Raw genomic sequence first — 21,522 nt, 5'->3', positions numbered from 1 at the left:
CTTAGGAAGGATCTGTGCTTGTCTTTGGGCTAAATGTCTATGTTGTGAGATTACCATAACACTGTGACTAGCTTTTTGTGAACTGGTATTTCCTGTTTTAGTTTTCTTTTTTGACTACAAATACCATAACTCCATTTTCCTCCCTTCCACACCCATTAAAACATAAATGAGCTGCATCCATTCAAAAGACCTGTGGTTTTCAATCAGGGTGCCTACAGCTGTTGAATTAGTTGCTGATTGATCTCTCTCCCACCAAGCGATCGCTCCACCCATTGAAGCAGACAGGCTCCCTGTCATCAGCTGACTAGTGAGTCAGGTCTCGGCCGCATTGCAACCTGGGAAAAATCTGAGACAACTTTCATTTTGTATGCTGTTAAAGATAAATATGGGGGTGAAAATTACATAAGAATTGTGAGAAAACCGTCACACACAGGTACAGACACTATATTATGAACTACACTAACTTTACAGCCTCTGAAACATAGTTAAATAAAAAGAAATCCTGGAATACCCCTTTTAATCTATATATATATATATATATATATATATATATATATATATATATATATATAACTCACTGTGTGTGTATGTTCCAGCATCACTTCCAAACGACTAAAGATATTAATTTGAAACTTGGCACACGTTAATTATATGTCAAAAACAAACATAGGATAGGTGATTTAACCCTTACTCACCCCTATTTGCTAGGGTCGGGGTTTTTGTTTAAAGTCCAATAATACCTGGTACACATATTTCTTATATGTCAAATAAAAAGATATGATAGTTAAATTAACCCGTACCTACACCCTTATATAAAAGATGGGTTTTTGTTTCAAGTCCCATGGAAGTATATGGGACTTCCAGTACCTTACTCCACAAGCTCCGCTCTGCATCTCCTGGTGAATGTGTCAGTCCGGCTTGCAAGCCACACCCATATCACAAAGATACATCTACATTTTAAGCCCCACCCCTTTTATTATCTACCCCTTTTGTGCATCGTTTTGGCTTGCAAATCTCGCCCAGTCCCACAAAGCCATGTCCCCTTCTATTTTCGGCTTACAAAATCTTCATCATAAATCACTCCCAGCTGAGGACAGGTTTTGAGGGTGGCATATGAGGACAGGATATTAGGTCGGGATATGAGGAAGGGATGTGAGGTCGAGATAGGAGGACGGGAAATGAGGTCGAGATAGGAGGCCAGGATATGAGGACGGGATATGAGTATAGGATATGAGGTTGAGATATGAGGATGGAATATGAGGACAGGATAGGAGGTTGGGATAGGAGGTCGGGCTAGGAGGTCGAGATATGAGGATGGGATAGGAGGTCAGAATATGATGACGGGATATGATGATGGGATATGAGTCCGGGATATGAGGACGGGATATGAGGTTGAGATATAAGGACGGGATATGGAGTTGGGATATGACAACTTCCTCCTTTGTTGATTTTCCTCCCCAACAAGGATTAGGAAGGAAAAACTGGGCAACGCCGGGTACTCAGTTAGTAAATAATATAGGCTTAGTTTGGGAATTAACTAAGGGTGTTGAATGTGAAAAGGCCATAATGGGGATTGGGCAATATCCAAAAAATGCCTTACCATAAAAATTCTGAGAACATTAGAAGGATACGTGTGTTTGGAAGCACTGATACCCTGTTAACTGTTTAGATACAACAAGGGAGATTCATAAAAACCTGCGCAAAGGAAGTAGTGGTGGAGTAGTTGCCCATAGCAACCAATCAGATCTCGTCTTTCATACTTCAGATACTTTTTGAAAGATAAAAGAAGCGATCTGATTGGTTGCTTTGGGCAACTGGGCAACTTTTCCTCTGCACAGGTTTTGATAAATCTCCCCCAACATGTATGTATGTGTGACCTTGAAACAGATGGATGATGTTCATGACTGAACAAACTGGAGCAGGTAGAACATCACCAAGTTGACACTATCAATCGTAATTGAAAAATAAAGATATACAGCCTGTTGGCTAATTAAATTCATTACACTTTCATGCTTATTGTCATATTCCCTGAAGAAGCTCTGTGCGAAACATCATAGGGGTGGCTCTCTAATTGGGTAAGATGTCCGCTGGGGACATGGTTGTTGTGCTGTAACTTCCAACATACCTTTATGGGCTTTTTGTGAAGGATTACATAGGATCACCACTTGGGTATTCCCTGTGTTGTGATCTTCACTTATACCTAATCCCGTATTTTGTTTGCTAGTACAGCATATCATACCATGCCTGTCTGTTAACCCTTTCCCTGTGGTCCTCTTTCTTAATGGAGTAACTGTGCAATTACTAATGTTGTCTTGTGTGTGTATTCCCAGATATATGTGTATACATCACTAAGTATATTTTGATATTTGGATCTCTTCTCTGAACTAGATACTCACCTTAACCCCTTAAGGACATAGGGCGTATCCATACGCCCCCGTTTCCAAGTCCTTAAGGACCGAGGGCGTATGGATACGCCCTGAGCATTTCCGACCCCCACCGCTAGCCGGAGGGGAGCCGGAGCCGGATGCCTGCTGAAATCGTTCAGCAGGCATCCCGGCATATCGCCCAGGGGGGTCATTATGTCCCCCCATGTCGGCGATTGCCGCAGATCGCTGCAACAGCTGAAGGCACACTGAGTTAAGTAGTAAACCAGTGTGTCTCCAGCTGTTGCATAACTACAATCCCCAGCATCCCCAGCCAAAGTAGTATGCCTCCGGCTGTTGCATAACTACAAGACCCAGCATGCCCTTCCGCTGTCCGTACATGCTGGGGGTTGTAGCTTTTGCAACAGCTGAAGGCACACTGGTTGCAAAACACTGAGTTTGTTATCAAACTCGGTGTTTCACAACCTGTGTGTCTCCCGCTGTTGCAAAACTACAACTCCCAGCATGCACTGATAGACCGTACATGCTGGGAGTTGTAGTTTTGCAACAGCTGGATGTTTCCCCCCCCCCCCCCCCAATGTGAACGCACAGGGTACACTCACATGGGCGGAGGATTACAGTAAGTATCCGGCTGCAAGTTTGAGCTGCGGCAAATTTTCTGTCGCAGCTCAAACTGCCAGCGAGAAACTACTGTGAACCCCCGCCCGTGTGACTGTACCCTAAAAACACTACACTACACTAACACACAATAAAATAAAAAGTAAAAAACACTACATATACACATACCCCTACACAGCCCCCCTCCCCAATAAAAATGAATAACGTCTGGTACGTCACTGTTTCCAAAACGGAGCCTCCAGCGGTTGCAAAACTACAACTCCCAGCATGCACTGATAGACCGTACATGCTGGGAGTTGTAGTTTTGCAACAGCTGGATGTTCCCCCCCCCCCAATGTGAACGTACAGGGTACACTCACATGGGCGGAGGATTACAGTAAGTATCCGGCTGCAAGTTTGAGCTGCGTCAAATTTTCTGCCGCAGCTCAAACTGCCAGCGAGAAACTACTGTGAACCCCCGCCCGTGTGACTGTACCCTAAAAACACTATGTGTTTTTTTTTTTTGCTGTCCTGGCACCATAGGGGCTTCCTAAATGCGGCATGCCCCCAGAGCAAAAAAAAGCCAAATGTGACTCCTTCTCTTCTGAGACCTGTAGTACGCCAGCAGAGCACTTTTCACCCCCATATGGGGTGTTTTCTGAATCGGGAGAAATTGGGCTTCAGATTTTGGGGGGTGTTTTCTGCTATTACCCTTTTTAAAAATGTAAAAAATTTTGGGAAACCAAGCATTTTAGGTAAAAAAAAAATAAAAAATGTTCACATATGCAAAAGTCGTGAAACACCTGTAGGGTATTAAGGTTCACATTACCCCTTGTTACGTTCCCCGAGGGGTCTAGTTTCCAAAATGGTATGCCATGTGTTTTTTTTTTTGCTGTTCTGGCACCATAGGGGCTTCCTAAATGCGGCATGCCCCCAGAGCAAAATTTGCTTTCAAAAAGCCAAATGTGACTCCTTCTCTTCTGAGACCTGTAGTGCGCCAGCAGAGCACTTTTCACCCCCATATGGGGTGTTTTCTGAATCGGGAGAAATTGGGCTTCAAATTTTGGGGGGTATTTCCTGCTATTACCCTTTTTAAAAATGTAAAAATTTTGGGAAACCAAGCATATTAGGTAAAAAATAAAAAAAATGTTTTACATATGCAAAAGTCGTGAAACACCTGTAGGGTATTAAGGTTCACATTACCCCTTGTTACGTTCCCCGAGGGGTCTAGTTTCCAAAATGGTATGCCATGTGTTTTTTTTTTGCTGTTCTGGCACCATAGGGGCTTCCTAAATGCGGCATGCCCCCAGAGCAAAATTTGCTTTCAAAAAGCCAAATGTGACTCCTTCTCTTCTGAGACCTGTAGTGCGCCAGCAGAGCAATTTTCACCACCATATGGGGTGTTTACTGAATCGGGAGAAATTGGGTTTCAAATTTTGGGGGGTATTTTCTGCTATTACACTTTTTAAAAATGTAAAATTTTTGGAAACCAAGCATTTTAGGTAAAAAAAAAAATATTTTGTGGGGTACCACCTGTGGGGTATTAAGGTTCACTTTACCCCTTGTTACGTTCCCTGAGGAGTCTAGTTTCCAAAATGGTATGCCATGTGTGTTTTTTTGCTGTTCTGGCACCATAGGGGCTTCCTAAAGGTGACATGCCCCCCAAAAACCATTTGACGCTCCTTCCCTTCTGAGCCCTCTACTGCGCCCGCTGAACAATTAACATAGACATATGAGGTATGTGCTTACTCGAGAGAAATTGGGTTTCAAATACAAGTAAAAATTTTCTCCTTTTTACCCCTTGCAAAAATTCAAAAATTGGGTCTACAAGAACATGCGAGTGTAAAAAATTTTCTCCTTCACTTTGCTGCTATTCCTGTGAAACACCTAAAGGGTTAATACACTTACTGAATGTCATTTTGAATACTTTGGGGGGTGTAGTTTTTATAATGGGGTCTTTTATGGGGCATTTCTAATATGAAGGCCCTTCAAATCCACTTCAAACGTGAACTGGTCCATGAAAAATAGTGAGTTTGAAAATTTTGTGAAAAATTTCAAAATTGCTGCTGAACTTTGAAGCCCTCTGGTGTCTTCCAAAAGTAAAAACTCATAAATTTTATGATGCAAACATATGAAGTAGACATATTGTATATGTGAACCCAAAAAAAATGTATTTTGAATATCCATTTTCCTTACAAGCAGAGAGCTTCAAAGTTAGAAAAATGCAAAATTTTCATTTTTTTCATCAAATTTGGTGATTTTTCACCAAGAAAGGATGCAAGTTACCATAAAATTTTACCACTAAAATAAAGTAGAATATGTCACCAAAAAACAATCTCGGAATCAGAATGATAACTAAAAGCATTCCAGAGTTATTAATGTTTAAAGTGACAGTGGTCAGAATTGCAAAAAACACTCCGGTCCTTAAGTTGAAAAAGGGCTCGGTCCTTAACCTCTTAAGGACCCAGGGCGTACGGGGACGTCCCCGCACCCTGGGCCTTAAGGACCCAGGACGTCCCCGTACATCCTGGCATTTTCCGGTCTCTGCCGCGCGCCGGGCAGAGATCGGAACTGGATGCCTGCTGAAATCCTTCAGCAGGCATCCAGGGCAAACGCCGAGGGGGGCCATGTAGGCCCCCCATGTCGGCGATCGCCGCAAATCGCAAGGGAAATCGCGATACCGGGCTGATGGGGTCTCTGGGACCCGACCGCCCGGTAATTTCGCATGATCCCGGCTGTCACAGACAGCGAGGACCATGCTAACGTATAGGAGCGAGGTGGCAAGCCGGCCACCTCCTCCTATACCCTGCGATCTGTCGGTTAGTTAACCGACCAATCGCAGGAGGGGGGGCGGTTACTTCCTCCCGTCCTGCCCGGCCCCTGAAAGTCCAGAGAGGACGGGAGGAAGACCGGAGGACGCTGCGGGGGACGGGGGAGTGCTGGGGACCGGCCCCGGTACTTACCTCGTCCCTGAAGACCCGGATCCCGGCGAGGAAGATGGCGGCGGCGGCGGCGACAGGTGAGTAGATCTTCAGCCGCGGTCGGGCCCTTTACAGCAATGCACGTCGCCGTAAAGCGACATGCATTGCTGTAATAGGACCCTGTAAACTACAACTCCCAGCATGCCCAGACAGCCCTTGGCGTCTGGGCATGCTGGGAGTTGCAGTTTTGCAACATCTGGAGGTCCACAGTTTTTGGACCACTGTGCCCTTCCAGATGTTGCAAAACTACACATCCTCAGCATGCCCTTACTGTCCAGGCATGCTGGGAGTTGTAGTGCTGTAACATCTGGCCCTTCAGATGTTGCAGAACTACAACTCCCAGCATGCCTGGACAGTTTTGGCATACTGGGGGTTGTAGTTTTGCAACATCTGGAAGGGCACAGATTGGGAACCACTGTATTAGTGGTCTGCAAACTGTAGTCCTCCAGATGTTGCAAAACTACAACTCCAAGCATGCTGGGAGTTGTAGTTCGGCAACATCTGGCTCTAAAGATGTTGCCGAACTACTACTCCCAGCATGCCTGGGAATGTTTTGGAGTTGTGGTTTTGCAACAGCTGGAGGCACACTGGTTGGGAAACATTGTTTCCTAACTCAGTGTTTCCCAACCCGTGTGCCTCCAGCTGTTGCAAAACCACAACTCCCAAACATTCTCAGGCATGCTGGGAGTAGTAGTTTTGCAACAGCTGGAGGTCCCCCCCTGTGAATGTAAAGGGTACATTCACATGGGCAGGGGGCTTACAGTGAGTATCGGGCTGCAAGTTTGCAATGCAGCAAATTTTGCGCGGCAGATCAAACTCGCTGTAATCCCCCGCCCATGTGACTGTACCCTAAAAACACTACACTACAGTAACACAAAATAAAATAAAAAGTAAAAAACACTACATATACACATATCCCTACACAGCCCCCCTCCCCTCCCCAATAAAAATGAAAAACGTCTGGTACGCCACTGTTTTCAAAATGGAGCCTCCAGCTGTTGCAAAACAACTCCCAGTATTGCCGGACAGCCGTTGACTGTCCAGGCATGCTGGGAGTATTGCAACAGCTGGAGGCACCCTGTTTGGGAATCACTGGCGTAGAATACCCCTATGTCCACCCCTATGCAAATCCCTAATTCAGGCCTCAAATGCGCATGGCGCTCTCACTTTGGAGCCCTGTCGTATTTCAAGGCAACAGTTTAGGGCCACATATGGGGTATCGCCGTACTCGGGAGAAATTGACTAACAAATCTTTGGGGTCTTTTTCTCCTTTCACCCCTTATGAAAAGGGGAAGTTGGGGTCTACACCAGCATGTTAGTGTAAAAAAAATAAACTTTTTACACTAACATGCTGGTGTTGCCCTATACTTTTCATTTTGACAAGAGGTAAAGGGGAAAAAAGCCCCCCAAAATTTGTAATGCAATTTCTCCCGAGTACGGAGATACCTCATATGTGGGCACAAACTGCTCTGGGGGCGCACAACAAGGCCCAGAAGGGAGAGTGCGCCATGTACATTTGAGGTGATTTGCACAGGGGTGGCTGATTGTTACAGCGGTTTTGACAAACGCAAAAAAAACAAAACCCCACATGTGACCCCATTTCGGAAACTACACCCCTCACGGAATGTAATGAGGGGCGCAGTGAGAATTTACACCCCACAGGTGTCTGACAGATCTTTGGAAGAGTGGGCTGTGCAAATAAAAAATGTTGTACAGTCCACTGTTCCAAAGATATGACAGACACCAGTGGGGGGTAAATGCTCACTTTACGCCTTCTTACGTTCCTCAAGGGGTGTAGTTTCCAAAATGGTATGCCATGTGGGGGTTATTTTGCTGTCCTGGCACCATATGGGCTTCCTAAATGCGACATGCCTCCCGAGCAAAATTTGCTCTCAAAAAGCCAAATATGACTCCTTCTCTTCTGAGCATTGTAGTTCGCCCGTAGTGCACTTCAGGTCAACTTATGGGGTACCTCCATACTCAGAAGAGATGGGGTTACAAATTTTGGGGGGTATTTTCTGCTATTAACCCTTGCAAAAATTTGAAATTTGGGGGGGAAACACACCTTTTAGTGAAATTTTATTTTTATTTTTTTACATATGCAAAAGTAGTGAAACTCCTGTGGGGTATTAAGGCTCACTTTATTCCTTGTTACGTACCTCAAGGGGTCTAGTTTCCAAAATGGTATGCCATGTGGGGGATTTTTGCTGTCCTGGCACCATAGGGGCTTCCTAAATGCGACATGCCCCTGAGCAAAATTTGCTCTCAAAAAGTCAAATATGACTCCTTCTCTTCTGAGCATTGTAGTTCACCCATAGTACACCTCAGGTCAACTTATGGGGTACCGTCATACTCAGAAGAGATGGGGTTACAATGTTTGGGGGGTATTTTCTGCTATTAACCCTTGCAAAAATGTGAAATTTGGGGGGAAACACACATTTTAGTGAAATTTTATTTTTATTTTTTTACATATGCAAAAGTCGTGAAACTCCTGTGGGGTATTAAGGCTCACTTTATTCCTTGTTATGTACCTCAAGGGGTCTAGTTTCCAAAATGGTATGCCATGTGGGGGATTTTTGCTGTTCTGGCACCATAGGGGCTTCCTAAATGCAACATGCCCCCCAAAAACCATTTAAAAAAAACGTACTCTCCAAAATTCCCTTGTCGCTCCTTCGCTTCTGAGCCCTCTACTGCGCCCGCTGAACACTTTACATAGACATATGAGGTATGTGCTTACTCGAGAGAAATTGGGCTACAAATATAAGTATACATTTTCTCCTTTTACCCCTTGTAAAAATTCAAAAATTGGGTCTACAAGAACATGCGAGTGTAAAAAATGGAGATTGTGAATTTTCTCCTTCACTTTGCTGCTATTCCTGTGAAACACCTAAAGGGTTAAAATGCGGACTGAATGTCATTTTGAATACTTTGGGGGTTGCAGTTTTTATAATGGGGTCATTTGTGGGGTATTTCTAATATGAAGACCCTTCAAATCCACTTCAAACCTGAACTGGTCCATGAAAAATTGTGAGTTTGGAAATTTTGTGAAAAATTGGAAAATTGCTGCTGAACTTTGAAGCCCTCTGGTGTCTTCCAAAAGTAAAAACTCGTCAATTTTATGATGCAAACATAAAATAGACATATTGTATATGTGAATAAAAAAAAATTATTTGGAATATCCATTTTCCTTACAAGCAGAGAGCTTCAAAGTTAGAAAAATGCAAAATTTTCAAATTTTTCATAAAATTTTGGGATTTTTCACCAAGAAAGGATGCAAGATACCACAAAATTTTACCACTATGTTAAAGTAGAATATGTCACGAAAAAACAATCTCGGAATCAGAATGATACCTAAAAGCATTCCAGATTTATAAATGTTTAAAGTGACAGTGGTCAGATGTGCAAAAAATGGCCGGGTACTGAGGTGTAAAATGGCTGGGTCCTTAAGGGGTTAAGGGGTTAATACCCATATTGAGATGCCTTTGTAGTCTGTCTGCTACTGTTCCATTTTAATTGTTTTTAAATATTTTTTCTCTTGAATAAAGATTATACACTTTTGCATAAAATTGTCTCAGTGTCTTGTGATAGGGGATTTGTTGTGTAAAATAATTAACCCTTTTAAGGATGCAGGACATTAACGTAGGCCCTGTGCCCGCTCCAGCTGTTTGAAGTGCGCTATCAACAGCCAGAACTCACGACTAATATAGGTCATCCCTGATCGAATATAAAATGTGTTTTTATTGAATATAATTAAAATAATTACAAGCAAAAAATAAAACAAGGGGGGGGGGGGAGGAGGCTGACACAGGGGGGGGACTAGACAGAAAGGGCATCACAGACCTGCTACACTCTATCATAGTAAACATATTACACCTTGTGCAATTAGGGCAAAGGAAAGTGCATAGCATGACATTCATAGAATAAACATCTAAACATATTATTGCAAAGCCATTTCATTCCCTGTATAGATACATAGAAAGTGCAGAGTAGTGTAGCAGGAGTGACGCCACTGATGGTATATTCTATGAATGTCATGCTATGCACTTTCCTTTGCCCTAATTGCACAAGGTGTAATATGTTTACTATGATAGAGTGTAGCAGGTCTGTGACGCCCTTTCTGTCTAGTCCCCCCCCCCAACCGTGTCAGCCCCCCCCCCCCTTGTTTTATTTTTTGCTTGTAATTATTTTAATTATATTCAATAAAAACACATTTTATATTCGAACAAATGACTCCAAATTCTGGCGTTTGTATACATTTGTTAGGAGTGCATTATGAAGCCCATACAGTGGTAGCCTCTTTCTATGGTCTTTTTATGGTGGCCCAGTGATAGCCTATAGAGGTTGTAGGATTATTCCACAATTCTGTAGATACACATATATATTAATTTATTACTTATTTGGTACACCAGTGCCACCATGTATCTGGACAAGGAGATTACCTTAAATGTGTTTTTTGCTATTTTTGTTTAAAAAAAAAATCATCCCTGATCAGGCTGATGTCCAGCATAAACCTTTCAGGAACAATGATCCAAAATATGCGAAAAATATAGTTGCCTGTTAGCTCAAAACAATAATGGTACCAACAAAAACTTCAGACCTCAGCACTTGTTTAAAACATCTTCATAAGGTATCATCAGGAGTTGTACAGCTGGACAACACTAACAATAACCTACAATTTTTTACATGTCTTATCAGTAATGCACAGTTGATGATTTTCTGATATGCCTTAAAAAAAAAAATACATTAAGAACATAGATGGTTATATACAAATGTCACAATTTGAAGTTTAAACCATTTTGTATATGTTAGGGTGCATTCACACGGCCGTCTGTCCCTGTTCTATTATCCTCGTTTCAGTTCCTTTCTTGCAGGCTGTTAACTGATTAAAAATGGTTTTAAAAAAAAATCCCATTCATGTCAATGGGATTTTTTTACAATCCGTTTACATCCATGTACCCGTCTACACTCATTTCCATTTTTTTGACGGCAGAAAAAACGGCACATGCTGTATTTTTTCTTCCATCAGAAAAACAGAAGAAAAAAAAGGATACAATAAATTTATCATTGAAGTCTATGGAAAATGGATGAGCCTTTAGAATCATCCGTTTGCATCCGTTTTTTCAATCTGTTTTTACTTCTGAGCATGCTCAGAAGAAAAAAAAATATATATTTTTTTGGTTTATTAAAGGGGTGGAAAACTTTTTTTTTTTTTTTTTTAAATCAACTGGTGCCAGAAAGTTAAACAGATTTGTAAATTACTTCTATTAAAAAATCTTAATCCTTCCAGTACTTATTATCTGCTCAATCCTACAGAGGAAATCCCCATCGCAAACATATGCTGCTTTGGACAGTTCCTAAAATGGACAGAGATGTCAGCAGAGAGCTCTGTGCTCTTGATGTCAGCAGAGAGCACTGTTTTCCAAAAAGAAAATAATTTCCTCTTTAGTATTCAGCAGCTAATAAGTACTGAAAAGATTAAGATTTTTTAATAGAAGTAATTTACAAATCTGTGTAACTTTCTGGCACCAGTTGATTTAAAAAAAAAAGTTTTCCATCGGAGTACCCCTTTAACTGAACAATAATAAATCCAAACGGATCCAAATGGATAACATCCATTTGCATCCATTATTATCCGTTTTTTTAAAGTCCGTTTTTATTTTTCACTGGAGAAGAATGGGAAGGGTCCAGACGGCCGTGTGAACGCAGCCTTAGTAGACATCACATATAGCAAAAGTGGCTTAAGTTTATATGACCTATATGTGTTTAGCCTTCCTCTCAGATAATACATAAGACTGGTCACAGAAACGTGTGAATAGTGCTTTGGTTGTCATAAAGGTCAGGATATTTGTATAATTCTTTTTTTTATTTTTTTTTAATTGGCACTGTCAGATTAAAAAACTTTTTACATGTTGTACATCTTGGCAGAACATTAAAGGGGTTATCCCACCATAAGGTGATTTTAGTACGTACCTGGCAGACAGTAATGGACATGCTTAGGAAGGAGCTGCATTTGTCTTGGGGATAAATGGCTATGTTGTGAGATTACCATAACACTGTGGCTAGATTTTTTTTATCAACTAGTATTTCCTGTTTGACTTTTTTTTTTTTTTACTACAAATCTCACAATTCCATTTTCCTCCCTCCCACACATCAGCCACCCCACCCATTGAAACATAAATGAGCTGCAGACCTGTGGTTTTCAATCAGGGTGCCTACAGCTGTTGCATTAGTTGCAGATTGATCCCTCCACCCATTGAAGAAGAGGATCCCTGTCATCAGCTTATTAGTGAGTCAGGTCTCGGCCGCATTGCAAGCTGGGAAAAATCTGAGACAACAGTAATTTTGTATGCTGGTAAAAATAAATATTGGAGTGAAAAATCACAGAAGAATTGTGAGAAAACCGTCACATACAGGTACAGACACTATATTATGAATAGAGATGAGCGAACTTACAGTAAATTTGATTCATCACGAACTTCTCGGCTCGACAGTTGATGACTTATCCTGCATAAATTAATTCAGCTTTCAGGTGCTCCGGTGGGCTGGAAAAGGTGGATACAGTCCTAGGAGACTCTTTCCTAAGACTGTATACACCTTTTCCAGCACACCGGAGCACCTGAAAGCTGAACTAATTAATGCAGGATAAGGCATTAACTGCCGAGCCGAGAAGTTCGTGACGAATCAAATTTACTGTAAGTTCGCTCCTCTCCAATTATGAACTACATCAACTTTACAACCCCCGTTAGCATAATCAAATAAATAAAAAAAATCCTGGAATACCCCTTTAAACTTTCTAATATACTTCATAAGAAAAATGATTTCCTTTTTATAGAAAACATGGCTTATAAAAACAAAAACACCCATACCATACAGAACACAATCTTGTATGGGAGAAGCATCATCTTTGCCCAAAAGCATGGACAAAGTCCACTAAGTGAATCTGGGACTAGCCCTTCTCTGTGCTCACTCCTGTTCTATCATACTGCAGTAGGGAGGAGGGGGTTAAAAAGCAGCCTGCAATGATTGGATAAAGAGACCCAGCACTCAGGGAGGAAGCTGGCTCATGCAGAGTGAGGACACACCCCCTCAAAAGCACAGAATGACAAACTAAGTGAGTAACAGATAAAAGGCATTTGTGAGAGAAATATAGGTGCTAGACACATAAAAGTATATGTAATCCGGTATGATCAGGATTAGGTACTGAGGAACATATAACCTTTTTTTTTGTGGGATATGACAGGTACGCTTTGAATATTTGTGTTGCCTTTGGCAATTTTTTTCGGGTATTGAAGTCTTACATTTACCAGACAGGGGAGGTGACAGCGTAAAATTATTACATAATAGAGAAATTTTCGGGATTTATTCCCTATGTACTTTCCAACCGCATGGTCTGCATTTGAAGTCAGACATTATTCTACATTATTGAATGTTCATGTAACTTCAGCTTAATGGAAATTGTCATCTCTGATGAATATGTTAACTAATAGCTGCTATGATTACATTCCCATGTTCATGTTTAGTTTTCTTACATATATGAGCAAAATAATTGTTTTTCGTAATGATATTTGTATCTTGAAATTAAATTTGTCTTATGCTGCAATTGCTTGTATTTGTGGTGCTTGGCTGAAGGGAATTTGCAAATTTTGGAACTGAAAAGGTTAATCCCAGAATGTTGGTTTTTTGCACACCTGTTCCATTTGCATATCTGGATATATTCTTCCCCCTTCAGCTTCCCACCATGCATCTGATGAAAGGTCACATGACCTGAAACGCTTCATGCTTGGCGCTTACTCCAAGGCTTTTATTCGTTTGTCTTATTGAAGTCTCTCCATGTCCATGCTTTTAATGCGATGAAAATAAAGGTGAAGTTTCTTATCCGCTGGCGTATACCTGCTTTCTTCTAATCTTGGAGGACTATTCTGCCATGCGGTGACCAGGTGAGCTGACAATCTGTTACTTTGCAGATTTGTAAATGACTTCTATTAAAAAATCTTAATCTTTCCAGTACTTATTAGCTGCTGTATACTACAGAGAAAATGGTTTTATTTTTGGAACACAGAGCTCTCTGCTGACATCATGACCGCAGTGCTCTCTGCTGACATCTCTGTCCATTATGGAAACTGTCCAGGGCAGCATATGTTTGCTATGGGGATTTTCCAGTACTTATTAGCTGCTGTATACTACAGAGAAAATGATTTTATTTTTGGAACATAGAGCTCTCTGCTGACATCATGACCACAGTGCTCTCTGCTGACATCTCTGTCCATTATAGAAACTGTCCAGAGCAGCATATGTTTGCTATGGGGATTTTCTCCTACTCTGGACAGTTCTTAAAATGGACAGAGATGTCAGCAGAGAGCACTGTGGTCATGATGTCAGCAGAGAGCTCTATGTTCCAAAAATAAAATCATTTCCTCTGTAGTATACAGCAGCTAATAAGTACTGGAAAATCCCCATAGCAAACATATGCTGCCCTGGACAGTTTCCATAATGGACAGAGATGTCAGCAGAGAGCACTGTGGTCATGATGTCAGCAGAGAGCTCTGTGTTCCAAAAAGAAAACCATTTCCTCTGTAGTATTCAGCAGCTAATAAGTACTGGAAGGATTAAGATTTTTTTAATAGAAGTAATTTACAAATCTGTTTAACTTTCTTGCACCAGTTGATTTAAAAAAAAAAGTTTTCCACGGAAATACCCCTTTGACTTTCTGGAGCCAGTTGACTTAAAAAGACCTAACTAAAAAAGTTTTCTACCTGTTTAATAATAAATTTTATGGAGAGTTAGTCTTTTTTTTTTTTTTTCTGGCGCAGAATCTAATGCACAACCCAACAAAACATGGGTTTGCAATAATAAATGAGGGCCAATATGTTTACATTGAACCCTTGGGAACCAGGCCTGAAGAGAGAATTAGGTTCAGGTGAACTATTCTGCTATGTATAAGCTCCTGCTGTATCTGCTCTGCACTCTGCACAATGGTGTTGAATATGTGTCTGTCCATATAAAATAAAGATTAGAGCCAAGGTTTCTGTGGTGAGTGCTCTAAATTTTCATATTTCTGTGGCATATGGTCTTATTCAGCTGAAGCATTTGTTGTGTAGCACCAGTCCTCACCTTCACCTGTCTGATTTCTTATCAGTATATAACTGTTTAAAGTAGGGAAGATACTGAAGTAAAGGACAACAAAAAATTGACAGGACTAAGAAGTTTTCTATAGTTAGCTCCATGTTTACTGTCATATGTGGTTTTACAATTTATTCTATTAGCACCAGGAATATTTGATACAGCTCAACAAGTGATCAAATAAATTGAAATGTTTTCATTGTGAATTGGCAAACACAAAATGTAACATAGAGTACAGAAAAAAGCATACTTTCTCCTAACCTTCCTACGTGCCAGGGCACAAAGTCCAGTAAAACAAACAGTCCTTGTCTGTAAATTGTCCTTCCGAATTCTGGAGACAGGTGTCCTTTGGAAGAATCACAGCAACTTGGAACTCCCTGGAACTTATTTTACTGGAAATGAGGGAAACTGCTTGAAGGGACCTTTCTACCTTCTTAGGGGCACCATAACTACATTATAGGGGGACCTACCTACCTTTTCCCAACAAACTTATCTACCCACTTTACTGTGTTAAACACTAATAACTCTAATGCCTTATATTGTCTTTAGTGTTAATGTGGTGAAGGGTGTGATAAAGGGCAGATGTTATTACCCTTGGGGCAGATGTTATTAACCCTTGGTATTCATGACGCCAGAGTGTGATTATCCTCTACACAACCCGACGTATGGACGCTTTTCCTGGGCCAAGCGCTGGTCAAATAATCACTCCAATGCAATGTTACGAAACAATGGGAGCTTTACTGAGGCAGACAGATGTTAGTCTTTACAGCTCAGTTAAGGCCCCAGAAGGTGACCAGTGACTTTAGGATACTTGTGGGCTCGCTGGGACTTGTAGTGGACTTGGACTCAATTATGCAATCCCACGTTGACTTTAGGCTTGACAGACTTGACTATGCTGACTAGACTTTTCCCCTGTATTTAGGCTTACCAGGCTTTGACTTTCCCCTGTAGTGGGTTCCACGGATAGTGGCTACGTGGCTGTGTGGTTAGGCCTTGGTCTCCCTCAGAAAAACCAGACACTCTTAGGTCTTCACTTGCTTGTAACTCAGCAGGCACTAAGACTGACTAGGATAACCAGTATATAAGGGAGCCATTTGGCCTAATACTACAAGCCTAGGCCTAATACTGCTGTAATTTGGTTCCTGGTTTTGCCTATCATGCACAGGTAGGTTAGTTGTTAGGACCCGTACCATCTGAGAAACCTTGGCGTTGGTGTGCGGGCTCAGGTGTGTCCTTAATATAAGGATATACTGGCTAATGCCTCAATTTTAACATCTGTTTTGAGGGTTAGTTAATGTCATTGTTACATCTACCACAGTAGTGCACCTATATTGTGGTCCATAATTGCAGGACCTCTATCCCAGCTTACAGTGCACAACTGCACTTGGGGTTGAGGATTATCTGCCATTTTAGACCACATCGGTGAATTTGTCTAATGTTTAAATGTCATGCATCCACACGTTTATCATGTGTAGGATGCCCTTGTGGTACTTGTGACCGTTTGCAGGCATCCTCCATTGTATGCATATTTTATGCTGGGGATCGCCCATAGCAACGGACCACAAGTGCAGGAGCTCCACCCCAATATAGGTGCACAACTGCACTTGGGGTTGAGTATCTCTTGCCATTGCAGACCATGCAATTGTAAGCTGTTTCTTGTAGTGGACTTGGACTCAATTATGCAATCCCACGTTGACTTTAGGCTTGACAGACTTGACTATGCTGACTAGATTTTTCCCCTGTATTTAGGCTTACCAGGCTTTGACTTTCACCTGTAGTGGGTTCCACGGATAGTGGCTGCGTGGCTGTGTGGTTAGACCTTGGTCTCCCTCAGAAAAACCAGACACTCTTAGGTCTTCACTTGGTTGTAACTCAGCAGGCACTAAGACTGACTAGGATAACCAGTATATAAGGGAGCCATTTGGAGGGGTCACCAACAAGCCACCTGGTCACTGGCACCTTCCCTGGTTACACAGGCTCAGCAACAATACTTAAAGGCACATTAACATGAATATAATAACTCTTTATATAACAGACAGAGTGTGGAGGCCAGGGGACTGGGACTGAGTCCACCTGATAGGACCACTAGTGTACAGAAGGGCCACTTCTGTACTGGGCCACCACATTAATAATAGTGGTTATGATGTAGAGGTATTACAGGGGCGTAGGAAGCCCAAAAAATCTGGGGGGGATAGCATTGAGACGTCGGAAAAGGCGGGGCCATAAAAGGGGAGGGGCTAATGGGGGAGGGACTAAAATGGGAGGGACTAAATGGGGCGGGTCAATACAGGCTCCTCATCACAGGTACCTTCAGGAAGCAGTGAATTCAAGGGATAGGGATCTGTCAGGACTGTGGGAGGTAGGCTGTGTGTGAGGTCAGGACGAGGGGTTAGTGTAGGCACTATTGACATCATTTTCATATACCCGGTATATTGTTATATAATTGCACAAATCTAACAGCAGCCATAAGAAAGCAAAGTGAAAAATATTATTGCAGCCATATTTTTTCCACCCAGCTTTCCTAGGCTTCAAAACAGCCAAGTTTGCCTACATATGCGGTAACACCTAAAATATAATTGCACAAATCTAACAGCAGCCATAGGAAAGCTGAGTGAAAAATATTATTGCAGCCATATTTTTTCCACCCAGCTTTCCTAGGCTTCAAAACAGCAAAGTTTGCCTACATATGCGGTAACACCTAAAATATAATTGCACAAATCTAACAGCAGCCATAGGAAAGCTGAGTGAAAAATATTATTGCAGCCATATTTTTTCCACCCAGCTTTCCTAGGCTTCAAAACAGCCAAGTTTGCCTACATATGTGGTAACACCTAAAATATAATTGCACAAATCTAACAGCAGCCATAGGAAAGCTGAGTGAAAAATACTATTGCAGCCATATTTTTTCCACCCAGCTTTCCTAGGCTTCAAAACAGCCAAGTTTGCCTACATATGCGGTAACACCTTAAATATAATTGCACAAATCTAACAGCAGCCATAGGAAATATTATTGCAGCCATATTTTTTCCACCCAGCTTACCTAGACTTCAATACAGCAAACATTGCCTAAATATATATTACCACATATTTAGGCAAACTTTGCTGTTCCAAAGACAGTCTAGGAAAGCTGGGTGAAAAAAATATGGCTGCAATTATATTTCTCACAGGAATCACTCAGCTTTCCTAGTAGGATTCCTGTGAGAAATATAATTGCAGCCATATTTTTTCCACCCAGCTTTCCTAGACTTCAATACAGCAAACATTGCCTAAATATATATTACCACATATTTAGGCAAACTTTGCTGTTCCGAAGACAGTCTAGGAAAGCTGGGTGAAAAAAATATGGCTGCAATTATATTTCTCATAGGAATCATCATTCACTCAGCTTTCCTAGTAGAAAGCTGAAGGATGATAATTCATGTGAGAAATATCATTGCAGGCGGGCGGGCGGCCATAGATTAAGCTGGAGCAGCAGGAGCTACCTTGCAGGCGACCGTCTTGGTGAAGGGCTCTTTTCCAACTGCGACACAGCTCTTCTTTGGTGGGCAAATAGAGCTACGCTGCAGTACGTAACTGCGCACAGGCACGTCGCCTCACTCATCCCCCAGAATTCATTACTTTCTTAAAGGGAAAGTAATGAATTAATACGTGCAGGCCACAGGCATCAGCGGGGCCTGCTGAAGAATACAGGTAGTAGTATTTAAAATGTTCTTACCGGACTGACACAAACACAGTAGTAGTAGCAGCGGGCGGTGAGCGGGGGGGTGGGGGGAGAATCCATCATCGGTCCCCCAGCCTTAATTCTTGGGGGGGATCCATCAACTAAAAATCCATATGACGGCTTATTTTTTTGCGCCACCAATTCTATATTGTAATGACATCAGTCATTTTACCCAAAAATCCACGGCGAAACAGAAAAAAAATCATTGTGCGACAAAATTGAAGAGAAAAACGCCATTTTGTAACTTTTGGGGGCTTCCGTTTCTACGCAGTACATTTTTCGGTACAAATGACACCTTCTGTAGATCCATACGATTAACATGATTCCCTACTTATATAGGTTAGATTTTGTCGTACTTCTGGAAAAAATCATAACTACATGCATGAAATCTTCTACGTTTGACCTCTTAAGGACCCAGGACGTCCCCGCACCCTGGGTTTAAGGACCCAGGACGTCCCCGTACGTCCTGGCGTTTTCCGGTCCCTGCCGCTCGCCGGGCAGAAATCGGAACTGGATGCCTGCTGAAATCCTTCAGCAGGCATCCAGGGCAAACGCCGAGGGGGGCCATGTAGGCCCCCCATGTCGGCGATCGCCGCAAATCGCAAGGGAAATCGCCCTTGCGATCTGCGGCGATACCGGGCTGATCGGGTCTCTGGGACCCGGCCGCCCGGTAATTTCGCATGATCCCGGCTGTCACAGACAGCCAGGACCATGCTAAAGTATAGGAGCGAGGTGGATAGCCTGCCACCTCCTGCTGTTCCCTGCGATCTGTCGGTTAGTTAACCGACCAATCGCAGGGGGGGGGGGGCGGTTACTTCCTCCCGTCCTGCCCGGCCCCTTGAAGTTCGGAGAGGACGGGAGGAAGACCGGAGGACGCGGCGGGGGATGGGGGAATGCTGGGGACCGGTGCCGGTACTTACCTCGTCCCTGAAGACCCGGTTCCCGGCGACGGAGACGGCGGCGACAGGTGAGTTGATCTTCAGCCGCGGTCGGGCCCTTTACAGCAATGCACGTTGCCGTAAAGCGACATGCATTGCTGTCATGGGACCCTGTAAACTACAACTCCCAGCATGCCCAGACAGCCCTTGGCGTCTGGGCATGCTGGGAGTTGCAGTTTTGCAACTTCTGGAGGTCCACAGTTTGGAGACCACTGTGCCCTTCCAGATGTTGCAAAACTACACATCCTCAGCATGCCCTTACTGTCCAGGTATGCTGGAAGTTGTAGTTCTGTAACATCTGGCCCTTCAGATGTTGCAGAACTACAACTCCCAGCATGCCTGGACAGTTTTGGCATACTGGGAGTTGTAGTTTTGCGACATCTGGAAGGGCACAGATTGGGAACAACTGTATTAGTGGTCTGCAAACTGTAGTCCTCCAGATGTTGCAAAACTACAACTCCAAGCATGCTGGGAGTTGTAGTTCGGCAACATCTGGCTCTAAAGATGTTGCCGAACTACTACTCCCAGCATGCCTGAGAATGTTTGGGAGTTGTGGTTTTGCAACAGCTGGAGGCACACTGGTTGTGAAACATTGTTTGTTTCCTAACTCAGTGTTTCCCAACCCGTGTGCCTTCAGCTGTTGCAAAACTATAACTACCAGCATGCACTGAGACTGTGCATGCTGGGAGTTGTAGTTTTGCAACAGCTGGAGGTCCCCCGCCCCCCCTGTGAATGTACAGGGTACATTCACATGGGCAGGGGGCTTACAGTGAGTAGCAGGCTGCAAGTTTGCGATGCAGCAAATTTTGCGCTGCAGCTCAAACTCGCAGCGGGAAACTCGCTGTAATCCCCGGCCCATGTGACTGTACCCTAAAAACACTACACTACACTAACACAAAATAAAATAAAAAGTAAAAAACACTACATATACACATACCCCTACACAGCCCCCCTCCCCTCCCCAATAAAAATGAAAAACGTCTGGTACGCCACTCTTTCCAAAATGGAGCCTCCAGCTGTTGCAAAACAACAAATCCCAGTATTGCCGGACAGCCGTTGACTGTCCAGGCATGCTGGGAGTTTTGCAACAGCTGGAGGCACCCTGTTTGGGAATCACTGGCGTAGAATACCCCTATGTCTACCCCTATGCAAATCCCTAATTCAGGCCTCAAATCCACATGGCGTTCTCACTTTGGAGCCCTGTCGTATTTCAAGGCAACAGTTTAGGGCCACATATGGGGTATCGCCGTACTCGGGAGAAATTGCCTAAAAAATCTTGGGGGTCTTTTTCTCCTTTCACCCCGTATGAAAAGGTGAAGTTGGGGTCTACACCAGCATGTTAGTGTAAAAAAATAATCTTTTTACACTAACATGCTGGTGTTGCCCTATACTTTTCATTTTGACAAGAGGTAAAGGGGAAAAAAGCCCCCCAAAATTTGTAAAGCAATTTCTCCCGACTACGGAGATACCCCATATGTGGGCGCAAAGTGCTCTGGGGGCGCACAACAAGGCCCAGAAGGGAGAGTGCGCCATGTACATTTGAGGTGATTTGCACAGGGGTGGCTGATTGTTACAGCGGTTTTGACAAACGCAAAAAAAAAAAAAACACATGTGACCCCATTTCGGAAACTACACCCCTCACGGAATGTAATGAGGGGTGCAGTGAGAATTTACACCCCACAGGTGTCTGACAGATCTTTGGAACAGTGGGCTGTGCAAATTAAAAATTTTGTACAGCCCTCTGTTCCAAAGATATGACAGATTCCAGTGGGGGGTAAATG

The 21,522-nt window shown here is 42.9% G+C and overlaps 1 protein-coding gene across 3 annotated transcripts in view; it reads right to left on the bottom strand.

The window, feature by feature from the left end:
* The window catches only part of LOC130282771 (pulmonary surfactant-associated protein D-like), a 179,257-nt gene extending 160,627 nt beyond the window's left edge, over positions 1-18,630 (bottom strand). The window contains exon 1 of one of the 3 annotated variants that reach the window (XM_056531448.1): positions 18,565-18,630. The gene's annotated coding sequence lies outside the window, so the exon portion shown is untranslated. The remainder of the gene's footprint in view (positions 1-18,564) is intronic. The other 2 variants (XM_056531450.1, XM_056531446.1) reach the window with 2 other exon arrangements.
* Between the last annotated feature and the right edge of the window lie 2,892 nt (positions 18,631-21,522).

Source organism: Hyla sarda, chromosome 7, assembly GCF_029499605.1.
Source record: "Hyla sarda isolate aHylSar1 chromosome 7, aHylSar1.hap1, whole genome shotgun sequence".
Classification (NCBI taxonomy): domain Eukaryota; kingdom Metazoa; phylum Chordata; class Amphibia; order Anura; family Hylidae; genus Hyla; species Hyla sarda.
Note: the sequence above shows the minus strand (reverse complement) of the source record. Positions and strands in the feature narration are given on the sequence as shown.